The 21,926-nt window shown below is 42.5% G+C and overlaps 1 pseudogene across 1 annotated transcript in view; it reads right to left on the bottom strand.

Moving 5' to 3' along the window:
- LOC311100374 (myomesin-1-like) overlaps window positions 1-21,926 on the bottom strand; it is a 43,066-nt pseudogene continuing 21,140 nt past the window's right edge. The window contains exons 18-40 of the transcript in view: window positions 20,544-20,561; window positions 18,425-18,621; window positions 18,179-18,305; window positions 17,636-17,820; window positions 16,829-16,943; window positions 14,558-14,714; window positions 14,335-14,441; window positions 14,112-14,156; window positions 13,738-13,874; window positions 13,284-13,428; window positions 12,805-12,864; window positions 12,589-12,656; window positions 12,285-12,398; window positions 10,739-10,826; window positions 10,595-10,633; window positions 9,116-9,221; window positions 8,787-8,950; window positions 8,623-8,659; window positions 4,343-4,365; window positions 4,119-4,174; window positions 3,588-3,803; window positions 783-933; window positions 1-248 (exon numbers count right to left, since the gene is read on the bottom strand). The product of the transcript in view is annotated as a myomesin-1-like (transcript). The remainder of the gene's footprint in view (window positions 249-782; window positions 934-3,587; window positions 3,804-4,118; window positions 4,175-4,342; window positions 4,366-8,622; window positions 8,660-8,786; window positions 8,951-9,115; window positions 9,222-10,594; window positions 10,634-10,738; window positions 10,827-12,284; window positions 12,399-12,588; window positions 12,657-12,804; window positions 12,865-13,283; window positions 13,429-13,737; window positions 13,875-14,111; window positions 14,157-14,334; window positions 14,442-14,557; window positions 14,715-16,828; window positions 16,944-17,635; window positions 17,821-18,178; window positions 18,306-18,424; window positions 18,622-20,543; window positions 20,562-21,926) is intronic.

Raw genomic sequence — 21,926 nt, 5'->3', positions numbered from 1 at the left:
TCACTCGTCTTGATCGTTTTTTCCCTTGTTAGTCTGTGGTTTCTCTGCCAGTTTCTCAGATGTGGGGACATCATCTGGCTTCGCCTCATCTGCTGTAGTTGTGGGCTGCTGCAGGGTCTCCTGCTTGCCGACCTTGCTTGCAACAGCAGGGGCAGCCTTTTTCTTGTCTGCGGTTTTGTCCTCCATCTTCTTTTCTTCTTTCTTCTTCCCCTCCTTTTCCTCTGGAGGCTTCTGGAGGATTACAGAATCTAAGGAAACACACACACACACACACACACACACACAGGTAAATAATTTCACATCGATTCTTCCAGAGAAAGGACATTACTTATGTTTAATCAGTGACTCAATCAGAAGACTGCCCTTGCCATCACCAAAACGTCCATCCAAAACAACTTCACTAGTTTGGTGGTGAAGAAAACAACCTAACTACATTTTTCCCCTAACCTCAAACATGACTTTTTGTGATAGTGCTTACACTTTTGACTCAAAAAGGATAAACATGATGATGATGCTCTCCACGTCTTCTGAAGGTGATAGACTGACACATTGAAGTAAGATAGGTCCTAGTCTCTTGTGACAGACTGTTACTCCAGATCTGGGTTCTGAGATGAGATAATTACTCTGTACACTGTTTTAACTTAGTAGTAAGTTTGTATTTTTTAAAATCAGAAGTGTGGCCTAATTGAAGGTGTAGCCTAATATTCGCATTTATTCACATTAAAAGTATTTTGTGTTAAGAATTTTCTTGCACACATTATTGTGGACAGCTGTCGCCTCACCCTTTCTCTTCTGCATTTTCTTCCCAGTGACTGACTTCCTCCTCTCTGTTGGGGTGGTAGGTCTGCTTTTAGACCCAATGATCACATTCCCATCAGCATCAGTCAAATAGGAGGTCACTCCCAAGTCCCCTTTGCCTTCTGTTACAACCAACTGGCAAATGGAAAATGTTTTAGGATTTACACACACACACACAAACACACACGCACACACACACACGCACAAACACATACCTTGCACACAGAATTTCCCTAGCTACTTTTAAAACTAGTCTCGTGAATAAAAAGTTCAATTTCATCAAGCCATGTTTAAAAAATGGGCTCTACTTCAAAGACATTGTTGGCATTTGAGATTACTTACCAGACTGCAAAACTTTCCTAATGTGATTTATAGGCCTACAAATTAAATGTCACTAAAACGTCTTCTGAGAAGAGGGCTGCAAAAAACATGTCAACAACTAATTTTGTTCCAGGATCACATGATATTATTGCTGGTGTAATAAGCTATTGATCATGTTTACTTGTGCATGGACTAAAAAATGTAGCTAATGCTTTGCGGTTTAGTGTGTCTGACAGCAGAGAGCAGAATGTTCTACCACATAGAATAGCCTACTGCAAAAAATAATACAACACTTGAGATACTGCATCTCAGATCAGTTTAGCCTTTTAGACTATAATGAATATGAATGATTGGGACCTGATCCTAGATCAGCACTCATACTCTTTATGAATACAGGCCCTGGTATTCTTGTTTCAGACCCCTGGCTAACCCACTTCCTGGTCTCTCTACATGTTTGAGTTATGTGACAGGCTGCTCTCATTATATTCTGGTGACTTAGCCCTTTGTTTGTTTTAATGTCATTGCAATCACATTTCCTGGGTCTAATGTCCATCTTTTCCAGTCAGTGAATCTAAAAATGGTGTCCCAGACTGGCACACACACTAAATGTATAACTAAGACTTTTCCCATTCAGTGACAAGGTCATGTGTGTGTTAGTTGATGATAAGACGTTCCTTTCCTTTATCACGAGGGCTTGGTGCACTGTTGCGTCACATCATAGACCTTATGTAGCAGTAGATTATTGCTGCGTCCCAAATGGGACCCTGTTCCCTATTTATTGCACTACTTTTGACCAGGTCCCATAGAGCTCTGGTTAAAAGTAGTGAACTATATTGGGAATAGGCTGCCATTTGGGACGCAACCAATTTAATGCCCTACTAGTGGTGAATCCTTGATGAGAAAACATCTAATGAACAAAAACATGGTGGGTGTCTGAGGGTGATTTGTGCTTACAAACACACAGTACAGAGAAATGTGATGGGAGGAGGGGTGCTCACTGGAAGTGTGTGTGGACAGAGTGCAGTTGGTTGAGTGTGTTGAGAGACAAAGCATATGGTACAAAGCAGCAGGGTTGTCAAGCTCAAGTCCCCAAGGGCCACAGACCCAGGTCTAAATCAGCCACTTGTTAAAAGATAACACTAAAAATCAGCAGGTGTGTGCGGTCGTCAAGGAGTTGAGTTTGACTCCCTTGTGTACGGAGAGAGGTGCTTGTGTATGTTCAGAGTGAGGGATTGCATTGCTCCTTGGTGATAGATGCCTTCATGGTCTTTGGAGACAAGATGACCATCAGACAATATCAGACAAGTGACCAGGAGTGAATGGTGAACAGGAGACTGAAGCAGAGAGTGAAAAGTGGAGGGAGAGAATGGGGAATGGAGAATGAAGAGTGGGGTGTCATACAGAGGGAACAAAACACAGTGAGACAACAGAGGAGGACCTGGTGAGGGAGTCCATGCTCCATTTTATTAGTCCTTCTCATGAGACAGCGGACAGAGGAAGTGATGTCATAATCATTACGTAGTGATAGAGGAAGTGATGTCATAATCATTACTGAGAGACAGGGGAAGTGATGTCAGAATCACTACATAATGACAGAGGAAGTGATGTCATAATCATTACTGAGTGACAGAGGAAGTAATGTCATAATCACTGCATAGTGACAGGGGAAGTGATGTCATAATCAGAGGAAGTGATGCCATAATCATTATATAGTGGCAGAAGGAGTGATGTAATAACACACTGAGTGACATAGGTGGTGACATCATATTCAGTAAACAGTGATTGTGAATGAAAAAACAACACAGGATCTGTTCAAATTCCACATGACAGAAAAAATCTTCCTTTGTCAGTGCTTATAGAGCATCTATTCACTTCCTTACTTTTTAAAACTCTTGCATGGCACATACAGTAATAACCTTTGAGTAAGCTAACAAGGTTTTCAGCATCTTAAATTTACTTCACATAGTCCTTTTTAACCAATACTAGATGGTTAACCTTTTAGATTTAAGTCTATTGTAGTAAATTAATTTGAATTAACACAAACATTTGTCTTTACATACCTTTTTAGTGTGTCAATACTTAGCAAAATATAGCAAATATTGTAATACATGGGGGAATTTTATAAATGTATAACTATACTCATCGTGGTGTCAAAATTAAGGATGATTGGACCTAAAGTATTGTGTTTATGTTTTTTGTAATTCTCAGATTTTTCTCGGAACGTTTGGACATTTCATGCTCAGAGTAAAACGATACACCTTTTCAAACTAGAGTTAAATACTGTATAGACTACCATAAAAACCATCTCAAACCATCAAACCAACGCTCAGGACTTCTTTCTTTTTTCTTTGTCTTTTTTTATGTATTTTTATACATAATATTCACGCAAAGATTGAGGTCTCCCTTATTTCTTGCCGGCCTTCTTTCTTTCTCCCTTATTTCTTGCTGTCGGGACTGAAGACACTTACGGTGAAGTCGGCGCTCTCTGTGCCGTACTTGTTCTTCACCAGGATACTGTACTTGCCCGAGTCTGTCGTGTTCACCGTGGTGATGGTGAAGCTGGCGTACTTGCCCGCCTCGAACTTCATGACGTAGTGGCCATCAGACACAATCTCCCTCTCGTTCTTCAGCCAGACTACCTCAGGCAGGGGTTCGCCCGAAATGTTACAGGTCAGGTTCAGGGCCTGATGGCGAGAGACAAGATCAGACATAATAAGGTGAGTCTGAAATGGCACCCTATAATGGCACCCTATTCCCTATATAGCATCCTACTTTTGACCAGAGCTCTTCCTTATATAGTGTATGACTTTAGACCATAGCTGATCAAAAGTAGTGCACTATATAGGGAATACTAGGGTACCATTTCAGATGCAGCCGTAGTAGTGTCATACACAATCAAGTCTGCAATGCTTGAGTCCCAGGCCAGTATGGAACCATGGACATGCATATACAGACAGACAGACAGACAGACAGATCCAGATCCATCCAGACATGGTTACCTTTAACTCCTGTATGGTGACGACATCAGGCAGGCCTCCTGCCACGCGAGCACGATCTGAAACAAAGAGCACCAAATTAGACCACTGACCTCAGATCAGTTTGAAAATAACAGTACCCACTACAATACTGAGAGCAGCCCTCTCATCCCCATCTAATAATGTGTGTGTGTGTGTGTGTGTGTGTGTGTGTGTGTGTGTGTGTGTGTGTGTGTGTGTGTACTTACTTCTCTCTGCAATAGCGGCCGCTCTGACATTGGAAGAGACAAAACAGATTGAAGAACAAAGATAAGAGAAATGAATGCAGAGAATGTGTTTGGACTGGAGCCAGGAAGCATGTCTAAGTAAAGCCTTCATTACATTTTACATTTTAGTCATTTAGCAGACACTCTTATCCAGAGCGATTTACAGTTAGTGAGTGCATACATTTTCATACTGGCCCCCCGTGGGAAACAAACCCACAACCCTGGCGTTGCAAGCACCATGCTCTACCAACTGAGCTACATGGGGCCTTACTCTTACACTTCCCTATGCCCTTACTCAAAGCCTGTCAGAGACTGCCTGCTATATAAACATACATGCACAGAGAGAGTGGCTTGGCAGACTGAGAGGAACACCAAATATAGCAATCACATGAAAGGAAGGATGGATGCAGAGTACCCAGCAAACCAAAACTGGTTCTTTGAATGTTCCCAGAACATTTCCTTCCTTTTGTGGGAATGGTGTTAGAACATTACCCCCAAAGGTTATAGTAACACAACATGTGTCCAGTTGTGCTGATGATTATACAATGTTTGTATTAGGGTGCACAGAACATTCCTCTGATGTTACAAGAATGTTAACAGAACATATTTGTAATGTTCTTTAAAAGTTCACAAAACATTTCATTAGGTTGTGGCAACAGTGTGGGGGACATTGAAGAGATAGGTTCCCAAAACACAAAATCGGGGTGCACAAATGTTCAAGAATGTGCAAAGATGTTGCAAGAATGCTCACATACATCTTTATGTATTCATTAAAGGTTTCTGAAATATAATATTTAGGTTTTACCCAGCATTCCCTTTGGCACTTTAGCAAGTCTTTATTCATATAAAACATCTGATTTATTGAATTTTCCATGTGGTCTATATGACATTTCATGACATTTCTACCTTTAGATTTTGTGGCATTGAGAAAGTCAAGATATCAGACAGGGGAGGTGATATAAATAATACTCTGAGCAAAAGATAATGTTTTTGGATTTTCACCCTCCAGACATTATACCCCAAAGGTCTTAATGATGAAAAGCCCATGCATGTTATGTTGTAAATGTGAACATGAATTAATGCCGCCACTTCAGACTACGCTGACATTTTTTCTTGCACTGTACCCAATGATTTATGAAAACTTACTTGATAGGTTTGATGTCCTCATTGTGGTTTTACAGATTTGTTTAATGCATTTTCTGTACACACTTTATTAGAATACTTATGAAATGCACGTTGTTATTTTCCCTCGACTTCAACCCCATTCGATGCATTGAACGGATGTGGATGGAGCAATGTCTACATAAGGGTGCAAATTATAAACACTCACAAAAGCTCTGACAAAGGCCTTGTGGCCGATACGTAAAGCTTAATAAAGAGCAGTGATACTAGCAAGAGCAGTGTTTCTTCTTTTTCCTCGTGTGGCCCATATTAAAAAGCACTTCATTTAATATAAAAGGCTTTTAAATTCAATATTAATGCACAATTTCTTCTTAAAATATCAAAGGGACGCAAAAGGCACTCTTTTTGTGGAATGGGCCTTTTATTATATTTATTTCACCTTTATTTAACCAGGTAAGCCAGTTGAGAACAAGTTCTCATTTACAACTGCGACCTGGCCAAGATAAAGCAAAGCAGTGTGATAAAAACAACAACACAGAGTTACATATGGGGTAAACAAAACATAAAGTCAAAAATACAACAGAAAATTGATATACAGTATGTGCGAATGTAGTAAATTATGGAGGTAAGGCCATAGTGCAAAATAGTTACAATTTCTTATTAACACTGGAATGATAGATGTGTAAAAGATGATGTGCAAATAGAGATACTGGGGTGCAAATTAGCAAAATAAATAACAATATGGGGATGAGGTAGTTGGGTGGGCTAATTTCAGAATGGCTGTGTACAGGTGCAGTGATCGGTAAGGTGCTCTGACAACTGATGCTTTAAGTTAGTGAGGGAGATAAGAGTCTCCAGCTTCAGAGATTTTTGCAGTTCGTTCCAGTCATTGGCAGCAGAGAACTGGAAGGAATGGCGGCCAAAGGAGGTGTTGGCTTTGGGGATGACCAGTGAGATATACCTGCTGGAGCGCAGACTATGGGTGGGTGTTGCTATGGTGACCAGTGAGCTAAGATAAGGTGGGGATTTTCCTAGCAGTGATTTATAGATGACCTGGAGCCAGTGGGTTTGGTGACGAATATGTAGTGAGGGCCAGCCAACAAGAGCGTACAGGTCACAATGGTGAGTAGTATATGGGGCTTTGGTGACAAAACGGATGGCACTGTGATAGACTACATCCAATTTTCTGAGTAGAGTGTTGGAGGCTAATTTGTTAATGACATCGCCAAAGTCAAGGATCGGTAGGATAGTCAGTTTTACGAGGGCATGTTTGGCAGCATGAGTGAAGGAGGCTTTGTTGCGAAATAGGAAGCCGATTCTAGATCTAACTTTTGATTGGAGATGCTTAATGTGAGTCTGGAAGGAGAGTTTACAATCTAACCAGACACCTAGGTATTTGTAGTTGTCCACATACTCTAGGTCAGACCCGCCGAGAGTAGTGATTCTAGTCGGGTGGGCGGGTGCAAGCAGCGTTCGGTTGAAGAGCATGCATTTAGTTTTACTAGTGTTTAAGAGCAGTTGGAGGCTACGGAAGGAGTGTTGTATGGCGTTGAAGCTCGTTTGGAGGTTTGTTAACACAGTGTCCAATGAAGGGCCAGATGTATACAAAATGGTGTCGTCCGCATAGAGGTGGATCCGAGCGTCACCAGCAGCAAGAGCGGCATCCTTGATATACACAGAGAAGAGAGTCGGCCCGAGAATTGAACCCTGTGGTACCCCCATAGAGACTGCCAGACAACAGGCCCTCCGATTTGACACATTGAACTCTATCTGAGAAGTAGTTGGTGAACCAGGCGAGGCAGTCATTTGAGAAACCAAGGCTATTTAGTCTGCCAATAAGAATGCGGTGGTTGACAGAGTCGAAAGCCTTGGCCAGGTCGATGAAGACGGCTGTGCAGTACTGTCTTTTATCGATCAGAGTTATAATATCGTTTAGGACCTTGAGCGTGGCTGAGGCGCACCCATGACCAGCTCGGAAACCGGATTGCATAGCGGAGAAGGTACGGTGGGATTCGAAATGGTCGGTGATCTGTTTGTTAACTTGGCTTTCAAATACTTTCGAAAGGCAGGGCAGGATGGATATAGGTCTGTAACAGTTTGGATCTAGAGTGTCACCCCCTTTGAAGAGGGGGATGACCGCGGCAGCTTTCCAATCTCTGGGAATCTCAGACGTTACGAAAGAGAGGTTGAACAGGTTAGTAATAGGGGCTGCGACAATTTCGGCAGCTAATTTTAGAAAGAAAGTGTCCAGATTGTCTAGCCCAGCTGATTTGTAGGGGTCCAGATTTTTCAGCTCTTTCAGAACATCAGCTGTCTGAATTTGTATTAACATTAGCTGAACATTGCTATAATGTTTTCTCAGAACCACTTGTATTAAATCCAGACATAATTGCTGACGTTTGTTCAGGGAACGTTATTGGAACAATCATGTTATAACATCACACTATAACTTTACGAGAGTCTTGTGGGAATGTTCCCTGCACGTTATTTGGGGTGTTTAGCTTGACGTCTCCATAAATATTCACAGAACGTTTCTGTAATGTTTTTTCAGAACCTATTCAATTGAATCCAGACATAATTGCTGAAGTATGTTCAGGGAATGTTTTTAGAACCCATCTCATAATGTCACACAATACAATAATTTTATGAGACCATTGTAGAGATATTTTGTTATGGGTGTTTTAAATAACATATCCATCAACATTAGTAGATCGTTCCTGTAATGTTTGCTCAGAACCCCTTCTATTGCTCCCTCATTTTGTTGCGGCAGTACGTTCTAAGAGCATTACTGGAACATTGTGTTATTACGTTGTGTTATCACACACCTAATGAGAACATTATGTGGTAGTTTTTACACAACATTTTAGTGACTGTTATGAGAACATTCCAAGGATATTTCACTTCAACATTTTCGCAGAAAACATATTTGGTGACATTATTAGAATGTTTGTGGGACGTTTTCATCCTAATGTTAGCTCAAACCCTAACTAGATCTTAATGGGAATGTTAGCTAATGTTCTAGGAATGTTCCGGGTTTGCTGGGTACTTACTGGCATGCCACATCCACAACATGTAGAACAGCTTGCTAACACAATGGGGGAAAAGTGTGTATAAAAATCCATTAATGTGGGGTAACTTACTTGAGCCTCTGGAATTCTGCATATGCGTCATCAAATGCTGGAAGAAATAAGAGGAGGTGAGTAAACCTATCAAAGCATTGATGAAGGAACGGGAGCCCCTTAATTCCATGTAGATGTCAAAATGAGTGCACTATATAGGAAATAAGGTGTCATTTGGAACTCACCCTGGCCAGACAGCTCCACAGTCCTCTTCAGACCACCCTTCCCATCATGGAACTCGATGGCGTATTTGCCCTTGTCTTTCTCTGTGGGCTCTGTGATCTGGAGCCACAGCTGCTCTCCCACCACACCACTCTTAATGCGGTCTGTGAAGGCTATCGCTGAATCCCTATTAGAGAGAAAAACAACTCACTGAAACACACACACATAGGCTGCATCTCACAGACGACACACACCTGACAGTTGAATGTACTTGCAAACACGCACGAACACACACGCCCACATGAAGGTACGCACATACGTGCACACAAACACAAGTAAGGAGACTACACACTTGTGGTGCCAGGTGACCTGGAGTGCCTCGTTGTAGTAACTGACAAAGGAGTAGAGTCTGATGCCCTCCTCTGTGCTTTGGATCTTCAGTGCAGTGGAGGAGTTGGCTAAGGAACATTACAGAGATATTACACAGTGCAACATTACATAGATGTTATACAGTGCAACATTACAGAGATGTTACACAGTGCAACATTACAGAGATGTTACACAGTGCAATGTTACAGAGATGTTACACAGTGCACCGTTACAGAGATGTTATACAGTGTAACATTACATAGATGTTACATAATGCAACGTTACAGAGATGCTACACAGTGCAACATTACATAGATGTTACACAGTGCAACATTACAGAGATGTTACACAGTACAAGGTTACAGAGATGTTACACGGTGCAACGTTACAGAGATGTTATACAGTGCAACGTTACAGAGATGTTATAAAGTGCAACGTTACAGAGATGTTATAAAGTGCAATGTTACAGAGATGTTAGACAGTACAACGTTACAGAGATGTTATAAAGTGCAATGTTACAGAGATGTTACACAGTACAACGTTACAGAGATGTTATACAGTGTAACATTACAGAGATGTTACACAGTACAAGGTTACAGAGATGTTATACAGTGCAACGTTACAGAGATGTTACACAGTGTAACATTACAGAGATGTTACACAGTGCAACGTTACAGAGATGTTATAAAGTGCAACGTTACAGAGGCATTACAGAGACGTTACACAGTGCAACATTACATATATGTTATACAGTGCAACATTACAGAGATGTTACACAGTGCAACATTACAGAGATGTTACACAGTGCAATGTTACAGAGATGTTACACAGTGCACCGTTACAGAGATGTTATACAGTGTAACATTACATAGATGTTACATAATGCAACGTTACAGAGATGCTACACAGTGCAACATTACATAGATGTTACACAGTGCAACATTACAGAGATGTTACACAGTACAAGGTTACAGAGATGTTACACGGTGCAACGTTACAGAGATGTTATACAGTGCAACGTTACAGAGATGTTATAAAGTGCAACGTTACAGAGATGTTATAAAGTGCAATGTTACAGAGATGTTAGACAGTACAACGTTACAGAGATGTTATAAAGTGCAATGTTACAGAGATGTTACACAGTACAACGTTACAGAGATGTTATACAGTGTAACATTACAGAGATGTTACACAGTACAAGGTTACAGAGATGTTATACAGTGCAACGTTACAGAGATGTTACACAGTGTAACATTACAGAGATGTTACACAGTGCAACGTTACAGAGATGTTATAAAGTGCAACGTTACAGAGGCATTACAGAGACGTTACACAGTGCAGAGATACACAGCGCGACGTTACACAGAGCAACTTTACAGAGGAACACTTTATAGATGTTTTGAACACAAGTTAAACTTAAGTTAATTGGTTTACTACTGCAATGTGAGACACATGTACTTACCGATATTACTGAACACTTCATTCATCAAGTCTCTGAAACCTGGCGAACAGAAATTTGACAATTACGTCACTTTGTAAATATGATGAGGTCTTGTTGACGCTTTACTATACACACAATGAGGTATGGCTTTGAGGGGTTAGTCACCTTGTTCTGTCAGGTTCAATGTGGATGTGTCCTTCCCTCTGTCATCCTTCATAATAATCTCATAGACACCGGCATCCTTCTTTGAGATCTATAAGAGAAGGCCAGGTTTGAGACACACATCATTTTGTAAAGGATGAAAATTAAACTCTCAAGCGAAAAGGCAAGCTTTTCTCCCCTGCCATGGGTGCTGCAGGACACACATTTATTTGACACAAAAGCAAAAAAGCATTCTCAAAACAGCAAAACCAAGAAGATGATCACTTAAGGTGACAAAAAGATCAAGCTGATCCCAACTTTGAGTATTCTCCAGATAAGGTCCTCGAGGGAATTGTCTAGGTCTGTCGCTAGGGCTGCAGGAGGAGCATCACGCTGTAATAGGACACATGTGACATGTTTACATGCTGCACCGCTAAGGCACGATGCGTGTCACACGTGCACTCACTGTGCCACTTTTGATGACACGCACATTGGACTACACACAGAAATGGGGATGAGTGGTGTGTTTGGCTGAAGACTAGGGAGACATATGTAGGGTGGAAAACAGGTGAATTACAAAAGGATGTGATATACTGTAAAAGACATAAAACAGATTTTATAATACAGATTAAGGGTAGACTCAGCGAAATTATGTTGCCACGAGCAGCATCGCAGATATTGAGATGAGCGAGATGCAAGGCCTTGCTCTCACATAGTCACACACAATATCTGCGCATGTGCACGGGTTCGCTTCACTCTGTTCACAGTGTGGTAGCCCAGGCACCAAAACAGCTCTTAGTTGTTGAGGAAATTGACCCAGTATGCAGTTTACTTTCTGCATCTACGTCAGTCTACCTTTAATACAGAGAACAAAGGTTGAGACATGGTGTGTTAGAGGGAAAATGTTGAATAGTGTTGAAATATGCTGTAATTTAGTAAGAAATAATACATTGATTATTAAATGGTGGGGTTAGAATTTAAGGTTTTATACAAATTTAAGTAAGGATTGGTTTGATGCTGTAACTGGAAATGACAGAGAAATTGTGATTAATATAATGAAGAAAGTGATATTAAGACAGTAATTTACGATTAGAGTAAGACAAAACTTTTCACATGGTCGCAACCCCTTCAGACCGCCTTATGCTCAACTTACTCCACCATCTTGCAGCCAGAAGATAGCATCCATGAAGTGTGAGGAACCCATCATATATTTATGATATATGAACATATAGACAGAGATGTGCAATGATGATACAGTCATACATAGTTGCAAACAAACAGCACATTGACTATATAATGATGTGTAGAACAAAAACATTCAATACATACAGTATGTTCATACATGTGCAGTATATTGAAAACATATAATATAATATTTTCAAACCTATATGTAGCCTACTGTATAGAAGAGCCATTCATATAGCCTAGAGTAATGTGCAAAACAATATTCTTAACGCTCTAAAGACAGCTATTGTGCAGTATGGTCTTATACTGCTGTATAAGAGACATGTGGTAAAGGATATATTTTTTATGTATGATGTGTATGAAATAACTGTAGAATCCCTCTCACCTGAGCAATCTCCAGTTTGAGCACTCCCTCGGTGAAGGTGAGTTTCTCGTCTCCCTTGATCTCACGCCCATCCTTGTACCACAATGCAACAGTCTCCTTCTTTATGTTCCCAACCTGCAGAGGGTGATAGCGATAGAGGGATGGAAATAGAGTTAGACAGAGATATGTTGTTCAGGTCCACTTCATTACTGCACACCGGTGGGTAACAAGTCATCTGGAGAAGTGTGTGAGCTAAGAATAATTTTCCTAATACTGACATCTATTTCCAAGAGTTCCCTCTAACCCTGTTTCTCAGCAGTCTCACCTTGCATTTCAGGACAACACAACATTCTGGGGTCACTTCATAACTCAGATACTCCACAAAGTGAGGACCTACGAAAAACAAGACAGTGGGAATATTTCAATTATCAATTATGTTGAAATGATTTCTGAAATTGTTCTATAAATCTAATATTCTAATATCTCATCATATCACTATTCTACTCATGACATATTTTCTTCATTTAAAAAGATCCCATACCTTGCTTTCTGTGCCATTCTTTGCGCATGAATGCAGACTCCTTCTGCAGCCCCTTGAACACTGGAAAAACACATCATTCCTGATTAGGCAACACAACTTTTATGTACAATTACATTAATCTTTCATGTAATATAGTCACTATGATGTGTCTTGTATTATTTAATCAGATACATTTGTCATTAATGTGTGAGCACAAATGTTCATGGTTTATAGTAAGCTTTTACTGCCCACTAGTGAAATATGTTAAGATCTAACTTCTGAGCCATAGTGGGGCTGTTTTTTCTTTACAACAGAGGAGAGATAGCCTGGTCCCAGATCTGTTTGTGCTCTTGCCTAGTCCATTGCTGTCCTTTTCAAGCTATGACAAAGACTGACAAGGAGTTGGCATGATAGCACAAACTGACTGGCTATCAGGCAAGAGGAGAGAGTGATGGAAGATGATAGGAGAAGGAGAGAATGAGAGGCAGAGTTTATCCTACCTTCTCCAATCAGCACCAAGCTGGACTGGTTGGTTGCTTTGCCGTCCTGCAGCTGGAAGGTGAAGGTTCCCTCGTCCTCTGGGAGCAGAGACTCCATGGTCATCTCAATCACACCTGTGTCTTTGTTAAAGTTAATCTTGTATTTCTGGAAAGCAGGCCATAGGAAAATACTTTTTAGTCTGGTCTCATAAACTTCATCTCAACAACATCAATTACACTAGATGTTATACATATGTAGGGAGCACAGGGTTGCAAATTGCAGGTCACTTTCCCAAAATTCCCAGGTTTTCCAGAAATGCCAGTTGGAGAATTCTCGCAATCAGCAAGGAATAAGCAGGAAATCCAGGAAACCTCGAACCAGGATTTCTGGAAAACCTGGGAATTTTAGCAACCCTAAGCGGCTCAACATTAAGAGACAGTTCAGTTATTTTGTTTCCATTCAGTGCCTACTTACCTCTCCCTGGGAGAGATTGTTGTCGTTAAACACATATTCTATTTTGCCATTAGCAGAGATCTTCTCAGCCTGCAGCCAGAAGCGAATTCTGCCCTTCTCCTGCAGCTCCACAGCCAGCTCTGTCTTTAAGGGAATAACTAGACAGATCGAATGAGAAGGAGAGAGACAGAGGAGAGAAAGTGAAAAAGTGAGAGCAGGAACAGAGAGGAAAGAGTCATACACAGAACAAACAAATGAGAAAAGATGTATGCATCCCAAATTACACCCTATTCCCTACACAGTGCACTACTTTTGCCCTGGTCAAAAGTGGTGCACTAAGGGAATAGGGTGCCATTTGGGACGCATCCATAGAACATGGTGTCTGAGTTTCTCACTGGGGAATTTGTGGTCATGGCTGATCTCCAGAAGTTTCTTCAGCTCTGTCAATAAAGAAAAAAGATTTATGAGATGAAATATGAATCAGAGATTAAGAAGTAGAAATTACACAGGAGCAATGAAGCTCTGCTACCCTCTTAACCTTCTAAGTTAGTTACTAAAGTGATAACGTGTTCAGACTAGTACAGTGCTACGGTACCACAGACACACAGTGGGACTCACCCTCTGCTGAGAGAGTGTAGCTGGAGGATGCACCGTCGGTGTGGGTGACAGCACAAGAGTAAATGCCGATGTCATCCTCCGCAAGCATATTAAAGGTGGCCTTGGACCTGAGGGGAAGACGCAAAGGCACCAGCACAATCAACATACTGAAGTACTTTAGAGGGCCTAATCTTTCGAACTCGCACACACACACAAACACACACACAAATGCACACACACTCACTTCTCCCCACTGGTCGCCATAGTAATTCGAGTATCGTCTGTGATCTCTTCGTAGTTCTTTGACCACACAAATTTGGAGTCTGGAGTCAGGTTTGAGCAAGCAAAGTTCATGGAGATTACTCCATCATCATCAACGTCCACAACAATCTCCGTAGTGCCTGAGAGAGAACAGACCTAAAGTCAAACAAAGCTGGAGACTCAAAAATACATGCAAAGGTGCAGTATGACTAAATGTATTAATATTTTTTTTTACCATTAAAGGGATAGTTCAAAGACTGCTTACAGGGCAAGGAAACCAATGTGTAATTTTCTAATTTGGGTGAACTATCCCTTTAAGTGTTTGTACATTATCTGTATTTATACTTGGGATATAGTTGGGGGGGGGGGGGGGGTCTTTTTTATTTAACTTTTATTTAACCAGGGAGACACATTGAGACCTAGGTCTCATTCACAATTGTGCACTGGTAACAACAGTCACATCAGCACACACACAATTATATACAAAATACAGTGAGGAAAACAAGTATTTGATCCCCTGCTGATTTTGTACGTTTGCCCACTGACAAATAAAGGATCAGTCTATAATTTTAATGGTAGGTTTATTTGAACAGTGAGAGACAGAATAACATCAAATAAATCCAGAAAAACGCATGTCAAAAATGTTATAAATTGATTTGCATTTTAAAGAGGGAAATAAGTATTTGACCCCTCTGCAAAACATGACTTAGTACTTGGTGGCAAAACCCTTGTTGGCAATCACAGAGGTCAGACGTTTCTTGTAGTTGGCCACCAGGTTTGCACACATCTCAGGAAGGATTTTGTCCCACTCCTCTTTGCAGATCTTCTCCAAGTCATTAAGGTTTCGAGGCTGACGTTTGGCAACTCGAACCTTCAGCTCCCTCCACAGATTTTCTATGGGATTAAGGGCTGGAGACTGGCTAGGCCACTCCAGGACCTTAATGTGCTTCTTCTTGAGCCCCTCCTTTGTTGCCTTGGTCGTGTGTTTTGGGTCATTGTCATGCTGGAATACCCATCCACGACCCATTTTCAATGACCTGGCTGAGGGAAGGAGGTTCTCACCCAAGATTTGATGGTACATGGCCCCGTCCATCGTCCCTTTGATGCAGTGAAGTTGTCCTGTCCTCTTAGCAGAAAAACACCCCCAAAGCATAATGTTTCCACCTCCATGTTTGACGGTGGGGATGGTGTTCTTGGGGTCATAGGCAGCATTCCTCCTCCTCCAAACACGGCGAGTTGAGTTGATGCCAAAGAGCTCCATTTTGGTCTCATCTGACCACAACACTTTCACCCAGTTCTCCTCTGAATCATTCAGATGTTAATTGGCAAACTTCAGACGGTCATGTATATGTGCTTTCTTGAGCAGGGGGACCTTGCGGGCGCTGCAGGATTTCAGTCCTTCAAGAAGTAGTGTGTTACCAATTGTTTTCTTGGTGACTATGGTCCCAGCTGCCTTGAAATCATTGACAAGATCCTCCCGTGTAGTTCTGGGCTGATTCCTCACCGTTCTCATGATCATTGCAACTCCACGAGGTGAGATCTTGTATGGAGCCCCAGGCCGAGGGAGATTGACAGTTATTTTGTGTTTCTTCCATTTGGCAATAATCGCACCAACTGTTGTCACCTTCTCACCAAGCTGCTTGGCGATGGTCTTGTAGCCCATTCCAGCCTTGTGTAGGTCTACAATCTTGTCCCTGACATCCTTGGAGAGCTCTTTGGTCTTGGCCATGGTGGAGAGTTTGGAATCTGATTGATTGATTGCTTCTGTGGACAGGTGTCTTTTATACAGGTAACAAACTGAGATTAGGAGCACTCCCTTTAAGAGTGTGCTCCTAATCTCAGCTCGTTACCTGTATAAAAGACACCTGGGATCCAGAAATCTTTCTGATTGAGAGGTGGTCAAATACTTATTTCCCTCATTAAAATGCAAATCAATTTATAACATTTTTGACATGCGTTTTACTGGATTTTTCTGTTGTTATTCTGTCTCTCACAATATACACATTAGCCATTATAATCAAATAAAACAAACACATTCATCACTATAAAAATCCTTCACCAATTTCCTAAATTAACCCAGGGACACCAAATAATCCAAAAGAAGTGCCAACTGGAGACTATTCCACACATGAGGTGCCTGACTTCAAGGTATGACTTAAATTAAATGTACAGTATGTATGCTTAATAACAATGTCCTTCCTCTCTCTCCCTCATGCTCTGTTGAGGGGTCTTTAACATCGTCCTACCGTCCTACCTGGTTTGGTTTCGGCCAGGACTGGTTCTGTGGGCTCAGAGGCCTTTCCTACACCTGCCTTATTCTGAGCACGCACACGGAACACATAGGTCTCCCCCTCCTTTAGAATCTTAATCTGTTCATGAAAGAAAGAGTCACATTATACACAAGTTAGTCACATACATCAAATATGTTACTATTGAGACACAAGCAGTAGTGTTGAAAATCCCTTTACACACAGGACACACCCTCTGACTGACAAATACCTCCACCAATCACATCACACTTACAATCAGACACTATGCATTCAAATTCTGAATTAGAATGTGTGCTCAATGGTATTTACATTTATATTTTAGTCATTTAGCAGACGCTCTTATCCAGAGCGACTTACAGTTAGTGAATACATATATTTTTATACTGGCCCCCCGTGGGAATCGAACCCACAACCCTGGCGTTGCAAACGCCATGCTCTATCAACTGAGCTACATCCCTGCCGGCCATTCCCTCCCCTACCCTGGACGACGCTGGGCCAATTGTGCGCCGCCCATGAGTCTCCCGGTCGCGGCCGGCTGCGACAGAGCCTGGATTCGAACCAGGATCTCTAGTGGCACAGTTAGCACTGCGATGCAGTGCCTTAGTATGGTATGATTGACTTAAGTGGATAGAAATGGAGTAGGTTGAAGTTGCCCCTAGAGGCTGATCCTGGGTCGGTTTTGCATTTCCCCCACTAATGGTTAAGGTTAGGATTAGGAAGGGGAAGCTGATCTTAGATCTGTTACAAGGGAAACTTCACCCTGGAGGGATGGGAGTGGATAGGGTCCTGACCTTCATGTAGTTAGTGAGGACAGCCTTCTCGTTGACTCCTCTCCAGGCCTCCTCCTCAGCATCAGCCTCCTTAATGTCAATGTAGAATCCGTTGACTGGGTCACGGCCCTGGTACACTGGTGGCTTATAGAGCAACACCAGAGTGTTGGCGCGCACCTCTGTCACCTGCAGATCATGGGGAGGTCCTGTGGGAAATTAGGGGTAAATAATTAGGTTTAGAGTTGAAGAACAGACATAAGGCTGTGATCCAAATAGCACCATATTCCCTTTGTAGTGCACTACTTTTGACCAGGGCCTATAGGGCTATTTGGGACACACCCATAGACAATGCAATGTACATAGATAATGTCCCTGTGCATGCAAGCTTCAACAGACCATTACCACAAAAGGAGGTGGAGGTTATAAGGTTATAATTCAAGTCAATTATTTATTTTTCGACACACATCTTTGCAGTGTATAACTTGTATTGTGATATAGTATTCATGTTGATGTGTTACAGTGTAATTCTCATACTTGCTCAGGTTTGCAAGTGACACTACCCACCTGGCACAGCAATGGTCCACTCCTCACAGACAAACGTTCCACTGGGCAGAGACGGGATGCCCACGCCTGCCATGTTGGCAGCACGCACCTGGAACTGGTACTTCCTGTTCTCCTTCAAGTCGGACACCTGGACAGACAGACAGTGAAAAACCATTCTCCCTTTTCTCCCGATATGACAAAAGGTGCCTGCAAATTCAGGTTAAAGAGGGTAGCTACATCCCCCAAAAAACAAAAAGGTTGACTCACTCGGTAGGCTCTGTCACTGACAGCCTTGACGTTAGCCTCGTGCCACGTCCCTGGCACCCCATTGATGACCTCACGGTAGTCCACGAAGTAGCCGGTGATGTCAGCGCCTCCGATGAAGGTGGGCTGCTTCCAGGCCAGCACCATAGAGTCCCGCACACACTCCAGAACGCTGATGCCATAGGGTGGAGTAGGGGATGCTGGGACAGCAGAGGACTCCAGTTAGCATCATGCTGAGTCAACTGTGACACTATGAAGTCATGGGAGACGGAAGCTTTATAAAGCCTTCATAATGCTCTTAGTTGAGCTTCAGTCTTTCATCACTTAGACTTACTAACTTTCTGCTGCTTAGAGCAAGTATTGGGCACTAATACACTTAATCACAAACAAAGTTCAAAGTTATCTGTTGGTTAAACAACAGCTAAGGGATATAGTTTGTCACCCATACTTGCTGTAAGAGACTACTGTCTGCACCTTTAACCCTTAACCTTTCACCTCAAGCTATGTTTCAACCAGACACTGAGTCATCACATATTGACAAAATGATGACGACACAAATTTCAGGGACCTGGACTGAGTTGGAATGGGACAAAATATTTTAGCCACAGGAGCTGTGAGGACACATATGATTTCAGTGGCTGGTCTACGGTGGTGTCTTCAATAGAGTGAGCTCACACAGATGACTGAATAATATTACATAATCATAATAAATTGACCTGTCACACAAATAGTCAAATGGACATGGTGTGCTCCCTAATTTGGGGGAGGGGGTATGGCGTAGAATCTGACTAGGAAGTACACAACCAAAAAGGTCTCAGGTCATAGGTGTCCATTTCTGGCTTGTGATTGGCTGACCCACTTCAGAGACAAGCTGTGATAGGCTAGCTCCAGCTATGTCACAGTGCCTCTGTGCGTTAATGTGCACTGCTCACCCAAGGTGGACCCTAAAGAGCACAGTGTGTGAGCCAGCCAGGCTACAGCAGCTAGATGGAATACAGCTTCTGTCAAATTGACATCAGATGTTGAAATAGCTGACCCTAACCTTTTTCCTAACCTTAACCTAATTATCCTAACCTGCTACGTTAATTCTCCTAACCTGCTGCGTAAATTCTCCTAACCTGCTATGAAAAGTCAATTTTGACAAAAGCAATATCCCTTCTAGACAAAACCGGCTACAGTAAGTTGAGAGGTGGCCAGCACAGTGCCTGAACACTGAGGGTGTGGAGGGAGGACAAACCCCCCCCCCCTGTGTGTGTGAGGCAGCCCTGTGGTAGAGGTGGCCAGTAGATTGCCTGAAAGGCTGCGTGACTGTGTAGTTAAACTGAGAAAGCTGTTATAGAAACTTACCTTAGGATAAAAACAGGATTTTACCAGTTGAATACTTTGGCTATATGTACTGTGTTTTAATGCCTTTCCTGTGAATATGAGAGTAGAACCACATACGTTCAAAGTGTGATCCCTATTCGAATATTACAGTGGCAGTTTCTTTTTTCAAAATAGTTTTCGACCTTCTTACCAAAGTGAAAAAAAAATACATTTCAAAAAAAGAAAAAAGTGTAGAAAGAAAAAAGCTTCAGTTAAAAAAAAAAAATCCTTGGGAGGAAAAGATGAAGAGTTGTTTTATTTTGGATGATCTGATGATATAAGGGTTGACGTGGCCTTACTGAGGGCTCACCTGGGTCTGGGTCTGTCCTGGGCCAGCCCACGTTATGGGCTGTTTCTTTCTCTGTCCCCCGTTTGGCTGAAACATCTACAGAGGACTTACGTGTTTTCCCAGACACAGGCGCCTTAGCCTGACCTTTAACCTCATCCGTGGCCTTGGCCGGCTCTATGACCAAGTCTGTGACTGATTCTGTGACCAGGTCAGGGGCCCAGGTCACACTGCCTCTCTTGCCCCCCTTGCCTTTACTTCCTGTAGCCAGGGGCCCTGAGGGGCTTAAGCTAGTGGCCCCTGCCCCAGCTCCGGCCCCTGCCCCAGGCACACTGCCAGTCTGAGCATTGAGCTTTAGCGTAGTGTAAGGGGGGTACTGAACGGCCTCATGCGTGCCCGTCCAGCGTGGCGTGTGCTTGGTTAGTCCGCCCACGTTACCACCCCTTGGTAACTCCCACTCCGGCAACACACCATGAGGAATACCGCCCCCTACAGGAGTTAGCAGAGAAAAGCAAAAGAAGCCATTTAACACAGGCAAAGAGAAGATCAACTAATTTACACTAACAAACAGCTACAATCTCAGTCAGCTCACTCAGAGAGGAAAGAAGAGAGAGAAAGAGAGACAGAGGGAAAGAGAGAAAGAAAACATTACCAATACCATCACATACAGTATTAAATACAGTACCATGTCTTCATCTGACAGACTATGAAAAATGAAGACAAGATGACCAACAAGTGACATCTGCGTGTGGAAGCGAGTTGCAGAGTTAAAGAGAAAGCACAAGTGTGTGAGGGGAGAAAGCGAGTGTGTGCAGGCTTTGCGCCAACCCTTCATGAAAAAGCCACACTATACTTTCGTAATGATACCAGTGGATTTCATTATATGCACAATATGGGCTAAATTGATCAAGTATATGTAATGATACATAGCAATTCTATCAATGGGAGACAACTATTGGAAATAGTTATGAGTGAGATCTATGGATATACATGCAGTTATTCTTTCCTAATATATTCTGAAAAGATGTGTGATAGAAGTGTTTACACATAAATTTACTAACCTCGGCTCAATTGTGAGTATTCAATTATCTATCTTTTATTGTGTAAGACACTATCACTAATGGGCCTAGACTCTAGGTCTACAAACTATTATCAGTTGTAATGAACTGTAGAGAGAAATCCATTGACATTGTTACTAAGTGTGCTTCATAAGGGAGAACAGAGCATGCTGCTCGGCACAAAGCTGGCCAGTGACTGAGTGATGTGTCATAGCTAGAAGCCTGGTTAGTCATAGTGCAGACATAATGGGACAACTGTAAAGGAGCAGGGCTGTCAGTTTAGTATTCCTGTTCCCTAGCTCTGGTCCAGGGCGCTAGTGCAGCTCAGCATTAGCAAGGCGCAAGCCGCTGTAACACCCGGGACAAGAGCTAGTATTCCCAGTCGAGAGTGAGTAGAATGGGTAGATACACAATGCAGATCAGGGGGTATTGTTGGTAGGGTGGAGAGGGGGTGGGTACCTTGAACACCAGGTGGGTGGTGTTGGCTGATACATCTCGTGCCCAGGCAAGGTGATGGGGGGGGGGGGGGGGGGGGGGGGGGTGTAGCGCATGACAGAGGAACGCAAGGTGGGCTGGTTTGTAACAACCGCTGAGTTGGATCGCACTGACCCAAATTAGAGGAAGTCTACAACTCCTGACCCTGGCCCGCCTCAGGTTGTGCAGGGAGGGTGGGGATAAGTTCTGACTCAACAGGGGGTGTGGGGTGGTGGGTGGGGCTTGTTCGGGTGACTGACAGAGTGGAACCATGGGAAAGAACACGTGGGAGGAGTCTAAATGCTGATGGTACACAGAGCTG

Source organism: Coregonus lavaretus, assembly GCF_964263955.1.
Source record: "Coregonus lavaretus genome assembly, chromosome: 2".
NCBI lineage: Eukaryota > Metazoa > Chordata > Actinopteri > Salmoniformes > Salmonidae > Coregonus > Coregonus lavaretus.
The sequence above is the reverse complement of the archived record's forward strand: the minus strand, read 5'-3'. Positions and strand labels throughout refer to the sequence as shown.